Source organism: Mustela erminea, chromosome 1, assembly GCF_009829155.1.
Source record: "Mustela erminea isolate mMusErm1 chromosome 1, mMusErm1.Pri, whole genome shotgun sequence".
Lineage (NCBI taxonomy): Eukaryota > Metazoa > Chordata > Mammalia > Carnivora > Mustelidae > Mustela > Mustela erminea.
In genome coordinates, this window is record NC_045614.1 from 16651640 (window position 1) to 16670701 (window position 19062).

General features: G+C 44.5%; 1 long non-coding RNA gene across 1 annotated transcript; it reads right to left on the bottom strand.

Annotated features, from left to right (window-relative positions):
* Nucleotides 1-2681: 2681 nt before the first annotated feature.
* On the bottom strand, nt 2682-9724 carry LOC116575977. Its single transcript, XR_004279996.1, has 3 exons — nt 9660-9724; nt 3985-4843; nt 2682-3770 (listed from the first exon to the last, which is right to left on the bottom strand). It is a non-coding gene; the product is annotated as an uncharacterized LOC116575977 (long non-coding RNA).
* Between the last annotated feature and the right edge of the window lie 9338 nt (nt 9725-19062).

Consider the following 19062-nt stretch of genomic DNA (forward strand, 5'->3'; position numbering starts at 1 on the left):
CATCCCTGTGTTTCTCTTGTCTGGTGAAGTAGTGTCTGTCCTCAGGTGGGCACGGGTGCAGGATATAGATACTTGGTCATATATCCAGATCCCCGAAACCTTTAGGAGCGTTGGGACCCTCACAGATTGGCACATAACCAAATCACAGATTCAGTATCCTCCGTTTGGCCCTTTGGCCCCATGCTGTCCAATAGAACTAACTACAGGGATAGAAATGTTTTGGGGGCAGCTGGGTGGCTTGGTCATTAAGCGTCTGCCTTTGGCTCAGGTCATGATCCCAGGGTCCCTGGGATCAAGCCCTGCATAGGGCTCCCTGCTCTCAGTGGGAAGCCGGCTTCTCCCTCTCCCACTCCCCCTGTCTGTGTTCTCTCTCTCTGTGTCAAGTAAATAAATAAAATACTTAAAAAAAAAAAAAAGAGAGAGAGAGAGAGAAATGTTCTATACCTGTGTTGTCCAGTAGGATCACCTACTAACCACATTATAGCCCTTGAAATGTGGCCCCTGTGACTGAGGAACTGGATTTCTAATTTCTTTCAATTTTAACTGAAATAGCCACAAGTGACTTGTAGCGGTTATATGGGGTCAACGGTGCAGCACTGACCTCAGCCGCTTTGCCCCTTTGCATCTATTCTACCTACACATCAGCTTTCATTAGCCAGCAAACACACATCTTGAACCCTGCACGACAGACTAGGGAAAATACCAGTGATGCAAAGATGAATAAGACCCACTTCTAGAAAACTCGCTCGCTGTTCGCTGGAAGAGACTCATCCGAAGCCAGTGATTATAATGAAACACAATGGGTGCTTTCTCCGGCGGTAGGGAATAGAAGGGAGCATTGAAGAAAAGTACCCAGAGAAAGTCACATTTTGCTTAGGTTGGCTTCCCCCCAGAGCAGATCCTGAGCGAGAATTGGAGAGCAAAGAATTTATTTGGAAAGTGCAGGGAAATCCAGTAGGGAGCGCGGGGAAGTAAGACAGAAACAGGAAAGATACCATCAAAGGGTTCATTATGAAGTACTTCCACTGGCAGTGACTGGAACTCAAAACCACTAGAAAACTCCTGGCAACAGTGTAACTCACACTTGGCAATCCCATTTGAGGCACGAAGAGGTTGGGTATTTATACTGCATCCCTGGCAGTCATTGGCTAATGGCAGCCCCTGGCGGGGGGGGGGGGGGGGGGTGCGTTAATTCCCCAGGCAGTTCTGGCCTGACTGGCTCTGGCCGAGAAGTCCTTCCGGCTTTGCAGAAATCTTCCAGGCAACGCAAAGTGGCTGCTGGTTGTTGGAAGCCAGATGGGCGCACTCAGAGAAGGCTTGAGGAATAACACATTGGCTGCATTTTTGAACAGGTTTGTTAACAACTTTTCCATAAAACAACAGGTGGCCCTGAGAGTGGTGTCCAGACAGGTGGGTCAATTTGTGGGACGGCACAAAGGCGCAAAAGTACAGTAGGGAGAACCTTCTGCTGCAAGCCTGGGGTGACCTTGACAATGGCAGGTGGCCTTGGACACACCTCAGCGCTGACTTCCCTGCGCCTCCTCCTTCATGCCGAGCATCACACTCTACTAGTTTAAAAAAGATGATCCTTTTCCAGTTTGAGTTTCTGAGATTTCTTTCAAATTCCAGAGCTAAAGTTCGAAAGTCTGATGCTTAACAAAGCAGGTTCCTGTCCTTCATAGCTGTGGGTTTACAAGAAATTCACCAGCATTTTCTTCCATTTCCACCCAGGTAAGTTCCCAGTATGGTTACGGTCATCTTTCTCCATCCACCGATCTCTTCCAGGGGTCCGTGAATTGTGACCCATGAGCCAAACACAGCCCACTGCCCGCTCTGTAAATAAAGTTCCATGGGAAGACAGCCATGCTCTCAGGCTTATAAATTATCTGTGGTTCTTTTGCATGATGATGAAAGAGTGGAAGAATCGTGGCAGATACTGTACTGCCTGCAGATCCTAAAATGATTTATCTCCTTGTCCTATACAGAAGAAGCTCCCTGACCCCAAACATCCACACTGCTGCACAGGATCTGGGGGTCTGATAGACCATGCCACGACAAGGGAGACCAGATTGTGGGGGAGGACTTGAGATATGAGTCCTGTATATAAGCTGCTTAAATGCCCAGGCTAGTCCGACCTTGACCCTGGAAGCTGTTCAAAATACACTGTAAGGGCCTATTTAGCCAGAGCGGCTCCATACACAACATAGGGTTAGGGGGTGTAGTGGCCCAGTGTTGGTCTCCAATGCAAAAGGCTGGCATGTGTACTAGGATGGCACACTGAAAGATTTACTGAGACAGCAGAACTCCATAGATGCTGTATTGCAAAGCAGAGTATAAGCAGAACTTACACAGGAACTGTAAAAACCGGTTTTATGACTCTATAGGACCCCCCTGGCCAACTATATTGGGAACAAAGAGATTGCATTGATGAAAATAGGGAGATATTTGAAAAGGGGTTCTTTGTAGAAGGCTGCTGGTGCCCCCTCCCCTGTAGGGGAAGAGAGGGAGACAGATGGGTGCCCGTGTCTCACCTCAAGCCTGTAAGAATGAGGCCAGTGGCACCCACCAGGACCTTGAGATGAGTCACGCAGATTAAAAAGGCTCGGAGTATGGGATCCAGCCTCCTTAGGGTCCACGGACCACTGCCCCAGTGCTATCCACAGAACGGCTGCCTCTTGCAATCTAAACTTTTGGAACTGAGGAAAGACTCTCAGTTTTCAGAGAGGACAAAATTTTTCCTGGTTTACTTCGGGGTCCTGGCAAATTGACCCGCATAAGCAGAAGCTCAAGCTTTCCCGGCATGCTAACACAGGCTTCGGTCACAGGTGCAGTGGGAAATATGAACACCAGGGGGCGTCCGCCCATGCGGGAGGCGCAGGCGGCCCCGCGGGTTCATTCAGTAAGCGGGGAAGATGTCTGTGTGCTAGGCTGGATATTACAGCAAGAAACTCAGGAATGCCTCCATCTGATGTGGTCCAACTGTGCGGCAAAACGTTAGGGGATGCCATTTACATCCCTAGGAATTGTGCAATGCAGTGAGTGCCCCAGAAAGGAAAACTGGAGCCGATTTATTATGATCTGGGCTAAACCTAGCTCCTTGATGTAGATGCTGGCAAACTGTTTATAGTTCAAGGCTTACGACATTCCACCACCTCCTCCCAAACCAAAATCCAAATCTTATTCCAGAGGGCCAAGCCCAAGCCTAACGATATGCGTATGTCAAAAACGCATGTGAATAAAAGAGAACAGAGAAAAAGAGAATAGCAGAGCCTGCTCCTGATGAAACATGCAGCTGTTTGCCGGGTGGAAACAAAATTGCTAGTGCCTGTGCTGGATCTTTTAATACCCAGAGGCCCCCCGGCTGCTGGTGTGTGTGGTCCCATCTGTGTTCTGAAATCTAATGATCAGAACAGCAGCACCTGTGGCCCAGGGCGAGGGAGAATGGATGGAACCCATGCTGTGTTGTTCAGTCTGGAGACTGTTCATCTGCCAAACCCCAGCTGGTCACTTTTACGGAACATCTGCAGCGTCCTAGTCTTTATGGGGGTGGGGGCGGAAGAGGCAGTGAAAGGAAAGATAAAACAAAGGCTTGGTGGCTGGCCACGAGAAGATAATGCTCTATCTAATCAAAGAATGTACAGGACGTCCTGGCCAATGCTCTTGGATCCACTCTGTACCTTTCTCCACCCTGCCCTGTGTCCGAGAAGCTGCCCTGCATGGAGGTGGCCAACACTCTATCTTGCTGTCTGGATTGATCCCATTGGGAGCCCCTGCAGGAGGTTGGAAGAAAGGGGCAGAGTGAGGTCTGAGTGTTTATTCTCTCCAGTCCCTCCTGAAGCAGCACTGGGAGCCAGGTGAACCCCAACCACCCTTGGTGGACCTCTCTTCATGGTTTCCCCCACCCTTTACCCCTTTACTGGTAATGAGCTCCGCTGCTACTCATTTTACTTGGGCGGGGGGCGCAGGTTTGCAGTCTCCACTCACCTGCTGTTGCCTTTGTAAATGGACCTTTTTAAAAACTCTCCTCAAATTGCCCAATTTGAGTATGTCAGCTGTTTCCTGTAGGCACCGTGAGTGACACAGGATACGATATATAACACAGGAAAAGAAGTTGGCAAAAAGAGAAAAAAATAGGGTGTCAAGTAAGCATTCTGGCAGGACTTCCTGGAGAAGGAGGCAGGAGAGTGCATCTTAAAGGCAGGAAGCCAAACCCCGAGGAGAGCTGGGGAAAGTGTCTAAGCAAGAGCGCCTCGGGATGAGGGGAAATATTTAGGGAGCAAAGACTAACAGTGGGTATGGAATGGAGAAATTGGGAAGATTAGGAGTGAGAGGTCTGGAAGCAAAGACAGTGGGAGGCTTGAATTAAGAACCTTAAAGCTACAGGTGTGAATGTGCCCTGTCAGCAGCAACACTGCACCAGACACAAACGGCGGGGGCGGTGGGGGGTGCGGGTTATCTGCCTGGCTCATGATGACCATCGCCAGGATCCTCTCAGGTCCTCTTGATTTGTTTGATTCAAGGGCTTTTGACCCTAGCCTGACATAAGCAAGGCCACTTGGAATTCGAAAACTCTACTGAGAAGGATTGATCCTTTCATGCCCAGAGAGAGGCTGCATGATCTCCTGAGGCCAGGTGGCCCTTCCTTCCCTTCCTTTTTCCTTTGTGGTAGTTGTCCAGACCATATCCATGCAGTCATTTGTAGCTGAAGCTGGGGCTGTTTATCCATTAAGAAAATTAGTGGAGGTGGAAGTGAATGCTAGGGAGCAGGCTGCAGACAAGAGACTTCCACAGAGGTGAGGTTCGTACCGATGTCCCAGAGTGGGAAGGTGTCAACCTATGTGATCTGGTAATGAAACAATTAGTCAACCACCAATGACAGAGCCCGGCCAGCAGTGGGTGATGTGGGGGGGGAGCAGGAAGATGTCATCATTCACCAATCTAAAGAGGATGAAGCCTGGCAGAACCAGAAGGTAGGATGGGTGTTTCCGAAAGCACCAAGCACCTTAAGTAAAGGGGGAAATACCCCAAACACTGAAATTTTAATCTTCAAGTTAGAGTAAAACTTAGAGCCTTTCTGGGACCATGTTGGAAAGAAACTCTATTACTTGCAGCTGCCTGGTTAAGAATGTTGGAAACCAGTTGGGAGCCTAAATTGGCAGGTGTCTTAATTATAATATGAATTGAATGTGCACATTTGCCAAAAGACATGTGTGACTCTTAGAGTGTGCGTGGAGACAAACAGAGAACCTGGGGGGAATGGGGATATCTGGAAGGATGCCGAGGGCCTGGGAAACGTCCATCCTCCATTGCCCTCTGGTACACTGCCTCCTACAGCTCTCTCTCTCTCCTCTTGTCCTTAAAACGATAAAGTTAACAGTTCACCCCATGGTGCACTCCTCATGCTTGTGCTCCATAGGATTTTAATTTCACATAGGCCAGATAATAAAATGCAAAATCAATGTCGGGAGGAAAATTCCAGAAGAAATTAGAGAAATTGTTTAATTGTTTATATCAAAAATATCTGGGTTTGGATTTGGAGTGCTAAATAAAAGTGGGCAGAGTAGAATTTTGAGTTGAGCTGAATTTATGGATGTGTGCATCAGAAGTACTGAGTTCAATGTCTGGGGTTCTAAGAGTTAGCTGATTAGACTAATATAGACTTGGACCAAACACTCGTTCATGCTAGGTGAGTGTGAAAGGTCAGGGATCCCTTGGAATAACCTAGAGGAAGACTAGAACATATTACCTCCACCTCATTGGTTCTGGCCAATCTACCTCACTCTCATTCTCTCTAGAGCACAGAACACAAGTCATCTAGAATGGTAAGTGGGAGGGGCTATAATTGAAATACAACTTTGACCTTGAGGTAGAGAACATAACAAAGCCTGCATGTTTTATCTGCCAGAAACAACAGGTCTTACCAATATAAGAGCTGTCTGAAAAGGGTGGTAATTAGGACTGAAGGGCTTGTTTATCATAGGAACCCCAGAAATTAAATCATGTCTTACTCAAGAAATTTTCAGTTCTGGAAAAAAAAAAAAAAAAAAAAAGCCAGACCAATCTTGAGTTACTTTAGTAGAGAATATGGTTTCTTCAAATTCTCAGAAATGAGTCTTCATAAAGCCAGGGCCTCTTGAAACCACATATCTTTGAGGAAGAGCTTTACTATATTGAGACTCAGGCCCAGTCTTTCCCAAATGGACCTTGTGTCAAATATTGAGACTGCCAGCCCCCTTCTTCAGTCCCACCTTTAAAAACTCTGCAGTCAGGCATTAGCCCCTCAACTAGGAGGTTAGAGGATTCTTCTCTGCAGAAACAAATGACCCCAGAGAAAGACACCTACAAGTACTGATGTTCAAGGGGTCCCCCAACATAAAGATCAGCTCCCCATCACCCATGGTAAAGCCCAGCAGGGGACAAACCCACCCACTCAGTGCTTTTAATCAGCGGTGGTGTGGCATCTTAAATATAAACGGAATGCAGACATTTGAAGACAACTGCCTACACGGAAGATAGCCACTAGGAACTCAGAGGAGAGAGAAATACGAAGGTATAACAACAAACAAACAAACAAACAAACAAAAACCCAAAATCACATAGTATACATTTTCAGAGGAAAAAAAAAAGGGTTGGATTTCTAAAGCAAAGATGAAAGGGAGAGAGAGAGAGACAACTAGGTAGGCAGGTAGGTACAAATTGGAAAACATGAGGTGCGTGGATGACTCAGTTGGTTAAGCCTCCACCTCTTGGTTTCAGCCAGGTGATGATCTTGGGGTCATGAGATGGAACCTCTTTGAGGGCAGGACTCTGCACTCAGCGTGGAGTCTGCTTGAGATTCTCTCCCTCTCCCTCTGTGCCTTCCCCCTCTGTACGTGTGCATACACACTGTCTCTCAAATAAATAAATAAATCTTAAAAAAAAAAAGAAATTAGAAAACATTCTTGGAAAATAAAATTATAATGTTAGAAACTGTATTTAAAAAGTTAACAAAAGGCTTGAAAGATAAAGCTGAGTAGAAAAACAAACTGAACAGACAATAGTAATAATCAGAACCAAAACCTGGCTTTAGAGTCCACATGCTTAACCACTGTGCAATGAGAGAAAAAAGGAAAAAAATCAGAAGATGGTCATAGGAAAGAAGAGGGGGTAGCATGTAGGATGGTGTCCAAAATTTGACAAAAGGAGTTTGAAATAGAATAGGAAAAAAAAAAAAACAAAAAAACACGCTGTAAAGCATATTATCATGTCACCTTGGTAATAGTGAGCCAGGAGAAGTTTCCAGAACAGAAGTACAGCACTCTCTTGAATGAGGGGGGCACCAGGTGCCCAGCTCAGTAAATAGACACGGACTCCCTCCAAACACACCCTTATGAACTTCTAGAACAGCAGGGATAGACATGTCCATTGAGAGCTTTTAACAAGAAAAAGAAATGGGCAATAAAAAGGAACTGAGGGGTGCCTGTGTGGCTCAGTGGGTTAAAGCCTTTGCCTTTGGCTCAGGTCATGATCCCAGGGTCCTGGAATCGAGCCCCGCATTGGTCTCTCGGCTCAGCAGGGAGCCTGCCTTCCCCCTGCCCCTCCGCCTGCCTCTCTGCCTACTTGTAATCTCTGTCTGTCAAATAAATATATAAAATCCTTTAAAAAAAAGGGGGGGGGACTGAAATGTACCTAGTGTCCGACCCTCAACAATGCTGACTGATGAAAGATGGTGGGGCAGCAACTGCGCAGTGTTCAGACAAAGTTGTGTTCAAACTGGAAATCTATTCAGAGCCCAAGTAAAGAATCAAGTATGAAGGGAGAGAACAGATAGATACCTTGAGACATGTAAGGACTTGAACATTTCTCAAGAAGAGACAACATATATGCTTCAGCAATGTGAGGGAGTAAGTGAGAAAGAGAGGGTCCCAGGATCCCAGAAACGGGGTTCAACGTAGGAGAGCAGCAAAGGGAACTTCAGGACCCCTGGAGCGATCCGTCCAGATCAGTCTTGAGAAATAACATAGAATTTGTGAGGTTTGAGCACTCTGAAAAATTATTGCTAGGCAATAATAGATCAAATTGGAGCATTTTGGAAAAGTAGTGACAGGTGCCAAAAAAACCCTTATCAGTTTGGGGAGGGGGTGGGGAAGAATTTGCTACCAATTCCAGGAACACAACACATTGGCTCCACAGTGAATGTTATTAATGTAGTCATAATAACGTGAATGCTAAGTATTGACTCAACCAGAAACTGGAAAATAACCCTACTGAGAAGGGGCAGGGAGGGGAAGGAAGTGAGAGGGAGCAAAACCCTCATCTACAAGAACAGGAAATCAATAAAAAAAAATGTCTAAAATTGATACACCATGATACATGAAGTAGGTAAGCTCCAGGAGAAATGGCCAGTAGGAGTGCCAGTGGTTGCCTCAGTGGCATGTGCAGGAGTGGGGAGAGGTATTTCTTAATGACACATTGTTACAATTTTCACAAAAAGTACTTTTAAGGTATTTGGTGTTACTAGATGAGGAAATGAGAGCAAAAAGAAAATAAAAGTAGGAGAGTGAGATTAAGCCATAACAGAATTCATTATTGCCCACTTGACGAAGGCCCCAACAATTGACAGAGATGAACACACACTTGACCACATGGTTCTCAGTAGCCCAAACACCAAGCAAACAGTGCCCAGTAAGGTCACTAAAATATTATTAGATTATTAGGATAATATTAAATTAGAAGCCAACCAACTGCACCTTCTAGGTAAATGCTGAATGGTCCAGTGTTAGCTGAGACTCAATACCTAGCCATATCTAAGGCCTGAATGGATGGGCATCACCAAAGAATAAAATTGCTAAAAAAAAAAAAATGCTGAGATTGAAGAACAAATCAAAACGTATAATTATCACTCCAGTTGTATTCTTCAAAATGAGTGCTCTACTTCTTAAAGTCTGACATCAGGGTGCAGAGATAATCACTCCTCTGCACCATCAGTGTTCCGTGGCTCCTGTGGTCAGTACGTGGCACATGTAAGATGCTATACAGTTACTGCCTCCAACCGAGGTTGGTGGAGGTGGAAGGTTTTGTGTTTGCTGTGCCATTTGGGGGGAAGTGCCCATGGAAGTGCCGTCATCACCAAATTACTAAGCTTTCCTTTCTTTATCTCTCATGGTCATCAACCAAGATTTATCTCTTCCTCAACTCCTGGAATTAAAGATACCATCACCAGTTATAAGGCAATTTCACTGAGAAGTGTTTGAAAAAGATGCCTTTGGAACAGTATTCTCGGAAGCTGACTATCTAAATACCTCTTAAGAGCCAATTCCAATCTCAGCTTTTTCTGCTGGGGGCTCCAGTCCACCTCACAACAGGTGCAGTCTGGTGGCACCTGGTCCAGCTCAGGGCCATGCCTCTCACCACCTAGCCCAGGATGCTTCCTTCACACAAGACACCCACACTTGTGTAAGCTGCAAATGCAGGGGACTCGGTGTCCAGTGGGAGGAGATTTGACCAATGGGAGAGAGCAGCTGGTGTAGTTAAATATTCATCTAACCCCCAGATGGACAATCCTAAGAAGCACCTCAGCTTCCAATACCCATCGCAGGGGCCACAGAGCACCCTTGTACTCCTTGCTCCCTCCCTGTTTACCACCCCATCCCTCACCTCTGCCACCTGAGGTCACATACCTTGATGAGGTTCTGGCACAGAAGCCTGGACCTTGGGCTTTGCCTTCTGAAGAACACAAGCGAAGACACAGGATTGCAATGATCACCTTCACTTTCATTTTTAAATTTCTAATATTTCCCCATGCACTTGGGGTTCCCTACAAGTGCTTGAGAAAACTTTATTCTTAAATCTTTAGTCTAATACTGTGCCTTGAAGCAATGTGACCAGCATTCAATATTTTTAAAAAATTGTCTCAGATTCTGTCTGCATTTCAGCCCTCATTGCACACACAGCTCTGGAGTGGAAGGACAGCAGGACCTTACAGCATGTGGAGTCCAAAATACTTGTGCTTTCAAGATGACTTCTTCAAAGGTTTCCAGTAAATCAGCTATTTTTCCACAAGCAACTCGGGTTCTATGCCAGTACTGTTATCTGTCAAGTGTATGGTTACACTTTCTTTCTTTTTTCTTTTTTTGAGAAAGAGACCAGGGTGGGTGGTGAGTGGAAGGGCAGAGGGAGAGAGAGAATTCTAAGCAAGCTCCATGCCCGGCGTGGAGCCCGGCGTGGCGCTCCATCTCACAACCCTGAGATCATCACCTGAACTGAAATCAAGAGAGGGATGCTTAAGTGACTGAGCCACCCAGGTGCCCCTGATTCCGCTTATTTTGATCAAGCAGCCTTTCTAACATGTCATAGATGCTATGCCATTTGTTTGAGCATTTGGAATAAACGTGTATCAAACCAGTTTCACTGTTTTGGAGATGGCCATGTAGCTTGCCTTCAACTAAAACCTGAATACAAGTGGCCTTCTACCATTTTGCTTACACCCAGCAATTCTGCTGTATTATGCTGTGTTGTGGGTGCTTTCTGAAAGGTGTGAACAAAACATACCATGCTTGTAATCCCTTAACCACTCATTGCATTGCCCTGCATTTTCTGTTCTCTGCGATACTTACACAACACTTGGCACCAGTCAACATTTTCCATTACATACATATTTTTTTCTTTCAGATTCACTTTTTGTTATCCATAGAAGAAATCTCTTGACAGCCAAATAAAGTAAAAGCATAAGAGAAGTCAGTGTGATTCCACTAAATCTTCATGACCTCTTTTCTTTCTTGTCTGCCTTTTAATGTTATTTCTATGCTCATATGCATCTGTCTACTGAAAGCTGACACAGTGTGCTTACTATATTGTCAGATGACATGCATTCTCTCTTCTTACTTGGTTTAACTTCATTTTATTTTGTGTATTTGTTTAACCTTTTGAAACATCTTGATTTTCATACCTAAAAGAGAGAGCTGGTGTTATCATTAGTTTTGGCCACATTTTGTTCTTGCCATAGTCAAAGATTCAATTGATTGACAAGACTTTGACACATAAAGCAAGTAAGGAGATTTTTCACTCTCAGTGACACCTAAATGCTTCTTTATATTGGCCGTGAGTATCCGATTATCTGCAATGAGCTTCTGCTTCTGTTGCATGCATTTCTCCAATGGGAATCAGCACTATCCCATGACCATCGAGCAGCCATAAGTTCAGAAATTCCCAAAATGACACTGAGGCACACATCTAGATGCTTTCCCTTCCAGTGCCTAAGGTCAAAGTTGAGGTCAAAATTAGATTCTTTTAACCATGCTGTTTACCCACCCCCTCAACCCTGTGTTTGAATGGCATTGCATTCTCACATAAACTATATCCATCCTGGGTACTCATCAAAAGCTCTATGTGCTGTTTTGTTTCTTGTGACTCAGAAGGAGTTAAAATGAAAAAAGGAGAGCAACATCTGTGTGGTTATTTCAAGAACTATAGATGTATCGGGAAGTCTTAACAGATGCCTAAAGATGTACTGGGAGAACACTCTTCTTTTTTGTTAGTGTGCCTCAAAAATCCCTGGATTTTTTTTTTTTTTTAACACATAAACATTCAGCGGAGTTAGTGGCTGAGACAGGATCTTGGAGATTGAGAGGATCCAGCCTCTGGACCAGAACCAGAAGACATAGGTCCGGGAACCACAGGTGGAGATGGGTGGACATAGGCAAGAGATGATGACATATCTCGTGTTTTTACCTAATGATCCACTCATAAATGTGACTTCCTGTCCTCACACCTCTAGACCCTGCTGGTCACAAGGTGTTAGTGCCCAAGTGACCCCCAAATTTCCTCTTCAATGGAAACTGAGAATGCCACCTGACCTTGCTGTCATTTCCTTGCACAATTAGAGAAATGCCCCACCCCGTGAAAGATACATATTCTGGAAGATGATATATGTGAAATCTAGGGAAACATTTTGTGCATCTTATATTATTATATTCCCACATAAGAGTTAACCGAAATTACTATGGTCCTATATAGACCATCTAGGGTTATCTCAGAGGGCTGAGGAATAACAGATTGAGGCACTCCAAAGGACTCCACCCATGGAGGTGGTGGCCAAAAGAAAGGGGAATATGAAATAGTTGTGGAGGAGGGTCTTAAATACCAGTTGCGAAAATAAGTAAGTCTTGTTTCTGCCTGTGCTTCTCTTCCTTATTTACTTCTCACCATATTGTATATCAGTAATTTTGGTTATGGTTACATTTAGCACTTGGTTCCCAGGCTGCAGATTATCAACAGGCTCACAGGGACACTCCAGTAGAAATTGGTATCCCTGGGAGAGCTTGGACAGGGAACTCAAGGTTCACTCTAGGTGCAGCAGAGGGTAACAGCTTTGGGTATTTCCCCACCACCTCCATGGAGGAGTTGAACACTTTGCAGTTGACCTATTAGCCAGGGTCACCTCTGGATAATCGGGAATAAAGGTCAAGCGTATGTTTGCATGTAGCCAATGGGTGGACTGTGATGAATGGCCAGAAAGGTGTCAGTCAGCTCCCAGAAGCTCCCTCTGCTCCTTGCTGAGGAGCTAACCCCCACTGCATGATCAGATTCAAGAATTTCAAACAACATCGTTTTGAACCTTCAAATGAAACCATTCTGGGGCCAAAGGTGGGTAGAGTTGAGTCATCTCAGAGCTCTGGAGAACATGTCCATGAACTTCAGAGGCTGAGACCCTCCTCCCAGAGTTTTCAGTTGTTGTCCTTCCCAACGCCAGGCTGCCCAGCTCATGCCTCCATTCTGTAACTTTGTTGTACATCCTTCCAACAAGACCTTATGGAGCCCAAGTGTCAGTATCAGCTGCTTTTTGAAGAAATGCAACTGATGTGAACATGAAGGGTGGATTCTTTTAGGAAATTCGATCTGGTCTTGGAGGACACTGGGTTGGTCTAGAGATGGCGGATTCAGAGAAAGGGTAGAATCCTTGTGGGATAAGAAAGAAGGACACGGTCAAGCACGCTGCTCAGACTAGAGTGATTTCAGGACGTGTACATTCTGACGAACAAGTGTTGAATGGGGTGCTTGTGTGTATGTGTGTGCGTGTGTAAAAACGAAATACTGACTTCTGCCACAGCAAGATGATCTAACCAGTGGAATCCTTGAAAGTACTATTGCATATGTTCCACATACGAGTGAAACCATATAGGAATTTTCTTTCTCTGCTTGACTTACTCCACTTAGCATAAGCACTACATCAAAAACTAACGACGTATTACTGTACCATGCAGTGGCTCACTGAACATAATAAAACATTTAAAAAATATATTATTGCAATCAACTCGTAGAGGAGAGGACGTTTCTCTTTCTAGAAGGAGTCTAGCTAATAATTCAAGAAAAACAATAGGATGATAATATCACCACTCTGTGACCCATAATGAATCAGTACATGCAGGCCATGGTCATCAGTGCCTGTTAACATCACAAGAAAAAAGGACAGCCTACTCCCATCTGTAAGTATCTGACAGCCTTTTATAATAAAGGACCAGAAACTTATATTTTAAAATGTTAGTAATAATTACAGATTAGTTTTTCTTTCTCTTTTTGTGCTTTCTTTTCCTTTTTTTTTTTTTTGGTGGTTTTCAGATCACCAAGATAATATATACATGTTGAAGCAAATGAAATCTTAATATATAGAGATGGATAAAGATGATAATGGCAAAGGTGAGCATCTCTCCTTCCACCCTCCCCTTGCTCATACAAACAGTAACACGGGCATATCCACACATACAGAGTTCTCTTTGCTTGCTTTCATGGATATATAACTATATGGTACTTATTCCCCTTCAACTTGCCAATTTGTCACTTTATGGTAAATAATGGGCATTCCCTCCTTTCAACAGATAGATACTTAACTCTCCATCTTTCTCCCAGTTTCTTCATAAAAAATACACATATGGTGGCAACTAGATGGCTCAGTGGGTTAAGCCTCTGCCTTCGGCTCACATCATGATCCCAGGGTCCTGGGATCGAGCCCCACATCGGGCTCTCTGCTCAGTAGGGAGCCTGCGTCCCCTTCTCTCTTTGCCTGCTGCTCTGCCTACTTGTGATCTCTCTCTCTGTGTCAAATAAATAAATAAAATCTTCAAAAAAAAATACACATTTGCACCCATAATTTTACACTTATGGTATTACATTATACCCGCACAGGTGAGAGCATGTTTTTCTTTTTTTAAAAATTTTTTTAATTTTTTAAAGTTTTTGTTTATTTATTTATTTTAATTCGACAGAGATCACAAGGAGGCAGAGAGGCAGGCAGAGAGAGAGAGAGGAAGGGAAGCAGGCTCCCTGCCGAGTAGAGAGCTCAACACGGGGCTCGATCCTAGGATCCTGGGATCACGACCCGAGCTGAAGGCAGAGGCCCTAACCCACTGAGCCACCCAGGCACCCCATGTTTTTCTTTTTAGCATAGTTTTTGTTTCTTTCTTTTTCCTACCAGTCTCTCCATCCCCTGTCCTCCCAGCTACAGACCCCACATCTCATGGAGGACCATGTTCTCTGTCCCAATGCACCAAACCAATACACAGGATTGTTTGTTTTGCTTTTTTTTTTTTTCCATTGTTTATAACCACTAATACATAGCTCTTTGCAACTGACTTCCTTATTCAACAGTACCTCGCAGAAAAATTTTCCAAATCAGCTGGTTTAGCTTGAATTCCTTCTTTTTAATGGCATCGTACTTCTAGGCTGTGGATGGACCCTCATTGATTAAACCTTTCTAGTATTTAGAATTAATCAGTTTCCAGGCTTTTTTTTTCCCCCCTACTTAAATATCCTTAAACACCAGTCTCTGCTACTTTTATCTCTATGGCGTCAATGTCAAGAATGGGATTAGGGCAGCCACAGGATACATGTTCTCAGTTTGAAAGACCCTGCCCCATTAATTTCTGAAACCATCACAGTAATTTATGTTTTCCACAGACTGTGTATGAGGAAAGATCCCACTTCTGCCTCTACCTCTAAACTCCTTACCCAGGCATTCCCACTCTTCCCATTGTGGTTAGTCTAAGACATAAAGTGGTATTTTGCTTTGGATGTAACACTTTTTGTGTGTTTTCACGTGTGTGTGTGTGTGTGTGTGTGTGTGTGTGTGTGTGTGTGTTCTGTTTTGGCCATTTTGATTTGCCTTTCTGTGAATTGGCCATTCATCAGGGATAAGAAAGGAGACATACTTATAAATGCGGAAAGAATTGTACGATTACAGGTGAATTCTACTAGAGCATCATGGCAATACATTTGAAAATCTTGAGGATACAGGAGACTACCTGGAGAGTTTTACTCTTATCAAAATTCTGCCAAGAAGAGGGAAGTATGAAGAGATCAGTTAATAATAGAAAATTAGGAAGGTGAAGTAATATCTACTTAAAAAAAAAAAGCCCATGAGAACCAGATGTTTTCACAGCTAAGTTCTACCTAACCTTTTAAGAATAGATTTTTTTAATGATATTCCAATGTTTGCAGCTCATAGAAAAAGAAGGAAAACTTCTTATTTAATTTTGTGAGGTCAGCCTGTTGCAAAGATAGAATCAAATATATATGGACCTTACTTACATAAGTTTGTACAAATCCAAACATGACTGAATAAAATTCAACAATGCATCAAAAGGATAATAATATATGGTCAAGGGACGCCTGGGTGGCTCAGTTGGTTAAGCAGCTGCCTTCGGCTCAGGTCATGATCCCAGCGTTCTGGGATCGAGTCCCACATCGGGCTCCTTGCTCGGCAGGGAGCCTGCTTCTCCCTCTGCCTCTAGCCTGCCACTCTGTCTGCCTGTGCTTGCGCTCTGTATCTCTCTCTCTAACAAATAAATAAAATCTTTAAAAAAAAATAATAATAATAATAATAATAATATATGGTCAAGTGATATTATGTAAATGTGAAAAGGTAGTACAAGTTAGGAACTCCATTCTCTTAATACATTTGGTTGACAAATAAATAAAAAAACAAAAACCGGGTGCCTGGCTGGTTTAGTTGGAAAAGCTTGATCTCAGGGTTGTGAGTTCAAGCTCTACACTGGGTGTAGAGGTTGCTTAAATGAATAAATAAGTAAAACAAAAAAAAATTAAAGAACAAAATCCAAATGATTGCATTAATTGATTTTAAAAAGCTTTAAAAAATAAAAGAATAAAACCCAAATTGTTGTAATAATTGAGGAATTATTGGATAAAAGTGCAGCAATTAGTTCCAAAATAAGGGAAATCGTGGAACTATTTGAGATGAAATGTATTACCAAAAATCCGCGAAAAATATCCCTCCAAATGGTAAAATATTAAAATTAAGCCAATGATATTCAGAAACCACATATACACGCCTGCCAGCATCATTATAATTTAATATTATCTTAGAGGTTCTAACAAATATGATGAGTACAACAAGGAAAAACATTGGTAAAACTTTTCATGTCCAGACACCTAGAAAACCCGAAAGAAACTTCCAGAACACACAAAAATCAATCACTTTTCCTTAGACTACCCATAGTGGCCCAGGAACTCAGATGCTGTCAAAGAAAAATAAACATGTCTGATGACATAATTTTTTTCAAATTTCTCTAGAACCATCACAAACTCAGTGTAAACATAATTGTTTGAGAAAGACACTTGCGCTAACACGTCCAATAAAGTGTTGAAATCTACAATGTAGAGAGTTCTAAAAAAAGGTGCAAGAAAAGGATAAACAACCCAATAGAAACACCTGTTGAAAGTCACAACCTGATGAGATAAGAAGCTTGTCTTTCTACCACAGAGAGCAGGTGTCCCCCCAAATAGTGGCTTCTAGCAAAGCAAACCAGGCTAGATCGCCAATCAGATTACAACTCCGCTTTCAACACACTTAAAAAAAATAATAACATAGGAATAAATAATAATATAATAAATAGTACATAAATAATACTGAAAATAATAATATAAAGGAGAAAGCATATGCACCCCCTTCCAAACTCCACCAACGCCACCTGAAACAGTGTGCCTTCAAATCCTGGTCTTGTATCTTGTACCAGGCTGTCTTCACTGCGGGGAAAAGAGAAACTGGCACACACCCCTTAATTCTCTGGAGCCATGTTTTCTGGCTCTGGCTTGAGAGTACATCCCTTTCATCCATGTGGGACCCTGAAATCCTGCTGAGCTACGGGGGACACTCTCCCCTTGCCCTGGATGTCCCCAGCCTTCTTGATATTCCTGAGCCACAGTGTGGCCCTAAAGGACGGATCGTGTGGGTTTGGGATATGCATGTAGGTGGTGTCTGTAACTTTAGCCACCAGGCACCAACCCCTGCACTGAGCTGGTTGGGTGGAATCTGGGACCTGGGTCAGGACACCCTCATGGACATTGGGTAAGTTGCTCCATATGACATTCCTTTGGTTGCAACTAGGCAGTCTAGCCATTTCCCCGACCCCTGCTCCAGGCCAGTCCCCACTTTCTCCCATTATGGGTTGATCCACAGATGCCAGTTAGGACAATGTGGACATTGCCCGGTGACATGGGGTGAGGTGAACAGCAATGAAGTGGTAAGAATCCGTGAGGTTCTAAGCTGCATTCTGGTCCCAGCCCTTGTGGGGAGCCTCCAGGACCAGTGAATTGTCCCCTTCCTCTTGGAGGTTGTGTGGGTCTTCTGCAGAAAGGGCAGCCAGTAACAGAAGAGAGTGACAGCTGAGGCCAGGTGGGGAAACAGCCAAGAACTGGGGTTAATAGGGTGTGGATGGAGGAAGCTACAACAGGCTCTGTGCCCTGAAGAGGAGGTTGTCATGACAAAGCAAGGTGACACATCCCAGGAGTAAGTGGGTGTGGGGATGGGCAGGGGACAGGGAGAGGTAGACTTTCAAAAAGCAAAGGGAGAGATGAGTCACAGAGATAATTTAAAACCTGCAAGAAGGAAACTACTTTAAGCACCGAAAATTGAAGGTTGTTAGTTTCAATCCTTCTATAGAAGTTAAGACAAAGGGGCAGAGAACAAGTGGGGTGAGGGGATTTAGAGACAGGAATCAAAATTGAGGCAGCCTAGGGGTGAGAGAGGGGCAAAGACGCTTTCCTTTAATTCCCCCCTGGTCCCAGCTCCTGGCCATGGAACCCTGCAGACCAACTGGGCCAGGTTTATGATTTTCTGATAGCTCTCCTACCAAGGCTGAGCAAGCATGACCATGGACGTGGTACTGAGCTGGGGAAGGGTAGGGAGGGGAGGGGCGGAGCAATGGAAGACCTACTCTCCACATGGAACAATCAGAGGGCCCTAAACAACAATGCTACGGGGCCCGGGGTCTCCATCTTCAGCGGGAGGTCTGTGGACCCACACCGTCTGCATCACCTGGGAGCTGATCAGAAAGGCTGACTCTCAAGTCCCACCCCAGATCTACTCTGCATTTTAGCAAGATCCCCAGACGGCAGGTAGGCGCGTTCAAGTTGGAGAAACACTGCTAGACACTAAGGTGGAAGGGACAGAGCGCCTGGGGTTCGAGGTCCTACCAAAAGCTCCATGGACAAGCTGGGCCTCAGATGCTGAGAAGTCCTGGGATGGGGGAGCGGGGCGAGCCCACAAAGGCCTATTGGAGCGCTGCGCACCTGAGAACTCAGAAGGACACCTCCGTCAGGGCTGCCCCCAGCAAACGTCACTGGATGTTTTCAGCCAGGAGATGGCTCTGGTTTTCAGATATGAAGCAACAATGAGGAGCCATCTTCACAGCAGAGATAGGAGCAGGATGGATGGCGAGCCCCCAGCCCCGCCCCGTTGCAAGATCTGCCTGAGACTTGCTTAGCTACAGGTGTCCAGGTTCTTCCCCCGGAAACTCAGACATGCAGGCCTGGGCCATAGTGGAGCGGAATATACTGCTTCAAGTCATTTCCTTCTTGCAGGTTTTAAATTATCTGTGACTCATCGCTCCCTTTGCTTTTTGAAAGTCTACCTCTCCTTGGACATCTGACTATTTATCAGGAGCCCTGGTGTGGTGGTGGGGGAGGGGAGTTTCATACGTCACTGATTTAGACTTTCAGTTCATCCCTCCACCGAGGCAGGTCACTGAGTCCCACTCCCGGGAGACGCTGGTCCGTCTTCTCCTCTACCTG